This window comes from Mus musculus, chromosome 9 (genome assembly GCF_000001635.26).
Source record: "Mus musculus strain C57BL/6J chromosome 9, GRCm38.p6 C57BL/6J".
NCBI classification, from domain to species: Eukaryota; Metazoa; Chordata; class Mammalia; order Rodentia; family Muridae; genus Mus; species Mus musculus.
The window spans coordinates 39827942-39832910 of NC_000075.6; positions in this window are offsets into that span (position 1 = coordinate 39827942).

The window sequence follows — 4969 nt, forward strand, 5'->3', positions numbered from 1 at the left end:
TAAACTTATCTCTCAACTGTAAAAAAAATTCTATCTCCTTGCAATAGCTGTTACTAAGGAAAAATATGAATAAATCCTGAAGATTTAGTTAAAAAATAGTTTCATGAAGTAGATAAACATGGACATCTCCAAGAACACTTTGCTTTCCCTGCCCCTGTGTTATTCAGTGTCCAGAGGTGCGATACTGGACTTCTTATTCCTCCTTATCAAACACTAGCATTTCAGCTTGTTCATCCTGCAATTAGAATCCAGCCTTCTCCTCTAGCAGACTTTTAGCTATTCTGCCTTTTCTTCACCTGGCCTTCAAATGTGCAATGGAAACATGTCTATTGTGTCACTTTCCTACACTTTATACACACAAAACTCTTTTTCTTCCACTAATGTATTTATTTGTTCATTTCACATCCCTACTGCAGCCCTTTTCTGCCTTTCCTATCACACAGCCCCTCTCCCATCTCCCACTGATTTCTTCTCTGAAAAGGAGGTCCTGTTGGCTATTACCCAACCCTGGCACATCAAATCACTGTAGAACATTCTCTCCCACTGAGAACAAACAAGGCAGCTCAGTTAGGGGAATAGGATCCACAGGCAGGTACCAGATTCATGAACACACCTGCTCCAGTTGTTGGGATACTTGCATGAAATCCAAGCTGCATATCTGCTAAGCAATGTATAAGAGGCATAGGTCTAGCCCATGCTTACTTGTTGGTTTGTGGGTCAGTCTCTGGGAGCCCCCAAAGGTCCAGTGTAGTTGATTCTGTTGGTCTTCTTCTAGCATCCTTATTCTCTTTGGGTCCTTGAATCCTTCCCCTAATTCCACAAGATTCCTGAGCTCCATTGGATGTTTGAGTGTGGGTTTCTGCATTCCTTTCCATTGGCTGCTGGTTGAAACTCTCAGGGGACAAAATTCTTTAAAATAGAAAGACTACTCCATTCTTTGAAAACTGTGAGAGTCAATATACTAATGATTGCTTTACATTGTATCCCTTTTACAATAGCACAAACAAACCCATAAATATATATCCCTCTATGTAAAGATGCATGTCATGTAATAGTACACATATACAGGATTTATCAAGTATAATTGAAAAATTACTCATATTCTAAAAATGTTAATAATTTAAAATTTTTATAGAGTAAATATATTTGATGACTAATCATTGTGATAAAGGTGAGTAATATTCTTGTGTAGGATATTTCATTATTCTGATACACACGTATTGTTTTCTATAACAAAATATGTTGTCATATGAATTCAGCATTTTCAGCAACCATTAGTTGTCACTAGAAGGAACATTAGAGGCCATCCTTTTGATACTCATACATACACATACAAACCATATCACATTCAGCCAAAAGATATGAGTGGGGATATGGGATGGGGAGCAGTGGGGGCTAGACTGGAAGGGGGATGAAGTCTGGACTGTAAAAAAAAGATTAAAGAATAATAAAAATTTAAAAATAATAAAAGATTTACTTTTTATGCATATGAGTATTTGTCTGTATATCCACCATTGCATGCCTAGTGTCTGAGACCAAAAGGGGGTATCACATCTCCTGGAATTGAAGTTACTTACTGTTGTGAGCCTGCAGTGTGTGTGCTGGAAACTAAATGTGGGTCCTCTGCAGGCAGCAAGTACAAAGAACAACTGAAATGCTGTTACTGAGAATTTAACATTTAGATTTAATATTGCATCTAAGAAAAATAATACTGTCAAATGTGACTAAAATAAAATATATAAAGTGCTAATAAAAATACAGGATTTTAGTAGCTATTAAAACATTTTTATAAAGGTCCAGGTCATCTTATATTCAGCCTTTATCTTTGTCCTTACTCCTGATACACCCAGAAATGGCTTTTTGATTCCATCCTTTTCCAGAATTTATAAATGTTTCAGTAACAAGCACAAGTAACAAGGAGCTCCTTGCCTTGCATTTCCTACCCCTCCAGGTTTTAGCAAGGTATCCTTCTGTATCATCCATCACACATGCTATAGAAATGATGTTGTGCCTGTATGCAGTGAATATTATAATATGTCTTACATTGATTGTATTGTTGTTGAATAACAGCATCCACCTTTTTCTGACTTCTTTCCATCCCTTCTTTTCTTCCTTCCTTCCTTTTTCCTTTTAACATCTGTCCCAAGTAAGGGCACCAGGAGGAATTTCCTGCTCATGATATATCTGTTATATCTGGATCTTTGTTTCTTCCTAGCTACTTATGACATTCCCAACCTTCCCCACCCTCTGCAGCAACACTGGAGTAGGGAGGAGAGGGTGTCAGCCTGTGTCAGTCAGCACAAGAAAGACCCACATAGCAGGGCTGTCACCGGTCATCTGACTTGATGTCCAGGGTTTGTTTGTTTTATATTCTTAGCTTATTTTAATTTAAATATTTTATACAATACATTTTGATTCTCTATTTTCTACCTTGAAGTCCTCTCAGATCTGCCTGAACTCCATACTCATAGAACATTATCTCTCTACACATAGAAATCAGAAATGAAAAGGGAGACATAACCAAAGAAACAGAGGAAATTCAAAAAAGCATCAGAGCCTACTATAAAAGTCTATACTCAACAAAACTGAAAAATCTAGATGAAATGGATGGTTTTCTAGACATATGCCACATATCAAAGTTGAATCAAGAGCAGCTAAACTATCGAAACGGACCCTGTATCACACAAGGAAATAGAAGAAGTCTTTCAAATCTTCCCAACCAAAAAAAAAAAAAAAAAAAAAAAAAAAAAAAAAAAAAAAAAAACCCAGGGCCTGGTAGATTTAGTCCAGAATTCTACCAGACATTCAAAGAAGACCTGATACCAATTTTCCTCAAACTATTCCATAAAATAGAAACAGAAGGAATACTACCTAACTCGTTCTATGAAGCCACAATTACTCTGATACCTAAACCTCAAAAGAACCCAAACAAAAAAAGAGAACTTCAGACCAACCTTACTTATGAACATTGATGCAAAAATACTCAATAACATTCTTGCAAACTGAATCTAAGAACACATCAAAACCATCATTCACCACAATCAAGTAAGCTTCATCCCAGGGATGAAAGGTAAGTCTGATATACTAAAATCTATTAACATAACCCACTATATAAATAAACTCAGATAAAAAATCACATGATCATCTCCTTAGATACTGAAAAAAGCATTTGTCAAAATACAACACCCCTTCATGTTAAAAGTATTGGAGAGATCAGGAATTCAAGACCCATCCCTAACATTAAAAAAGCAATTTACTGCAAAACAATAGCCAATATCAAATTAAATGCAGACATACTTGAGGAAAACCCACTGAAATCTGGGACAAGACAAGGATACACACTCTCCCCATTATCTATTCAATAGAGTACTTGAAGTGTTAGCTAGAACAATAAGACAACAAAAAGAGATCAAGGGGATACAAATTGATATAGAAGAAATAAAGGTATCACTTTTTGCAGATGGTATGATAGTGTACATAAGGGACCCCTAAAATTCGAGAAGAGAACTTTTCCAGCTGATAAACAATTTCAGCAAAGTGGCTGGATACAAAATTAACAAAAAAAAAAAAATCAGTAGCCTTCCTTTATATAAAGGATAAACAAGCTGAGAAAGAAATTAGTGAAACAATTCCCTTCACAATAGCCACAAATAGTATAAAATACCTTGAGGTAGCTCTAATCAAACAAGTGAAAGACCTGTATAACAATAACTTGTAGTCTCTCAAAAAAAGAAATTGAAGAAGATCTCAGAAAATGGAGAGATCTCCCATACTCATGGATTGGCAGAATTAACATAGTAAAAATGTCCATCCTACCAAAGGCAATCTATTGATTCAATGCAATCCCCATCAAAATCCCAACACAATTCTTAAAAGACATGGAAAGGGCAATTCTCAAATTCATCTGGAAAGGCAAAAAACCCAGAATAGAGAAAACAATTCTTAACAATAAAAGAACAGCTAGGGGAATCATCATCCTTGAACTCAAGATTTACTACCGAACAATAGTGATAAAAACTGCATTCTATTGTAACAGGGACAGACATGATGCCCCACCATGCCACAGGGGCACGTGTCCCACTATGTTAATAGCAGCCTTATTTGTGATAGTCAGAAGCTGGAAACAACCTAGATGTGCCTCTACAGAAGAATGGATACAGACAATATGCTTCATTTACACATTTACACATGGAATACTACTAAGCTATTAAGAATGAAGACATCCTGAGTTTTGCAGGCTGGATGGAACTAGAAAATATCATCCTCAGTGAGGTAACTCAGACCCCAAAGGACTTTAATGATATCTACATACTAATAATTCGATATTAGCAAAAAAGAAAAAAAAGTACAGAATACCCAAGATACAGTCCACAGAACTTAAACAGTTCAACAATATGAAATGCCCAAGTGAGGACACCTCAGTCTCCCTTGGGAGAGAGAAGAAAGCAATCACAAGTGTTTGTGGGGGGAGGAGTGGAAAGAGGTACTTGGAAGTGAAAGTGGATGGGGTGGTTTGGAGTTGGGGGGAGAGAGGGGAATCTGATCTTGTATTGGGTGAGGGAAAAAGACTGAAGCCCTGAGGGCCAGCAGAAAGAATGGAAACAGGCAACCTCAGGAAACAGGAGGTTGGGGAATGCACCAGAGACATTGAAGATTAAAGACTCTCAGTAATCAAAGGGGGGACCTTAGATGAAATGCCCAACAGTATGGAGAGGGAACCTATAAAGCCCACCTCCAGCAGGAAGACAGGGTATCAAGTGAGGGATGGTGTTGCCATCCCACAGTCACATCTTGGATCCAGAATTGTTCCTGTCTGAAAGAATAACAGGGAAGGAAATGGAAAGGATCCTGAGGATAAGAAAGTGCAGTGACAGGTCCAAAGTGGAGGTCCTAAGGCCTGACACTATTACTGAGGCTGTGGAGTGCTCACAGAAAGGGACCTATCAGTATGCCCTCAAAAGACCCAACA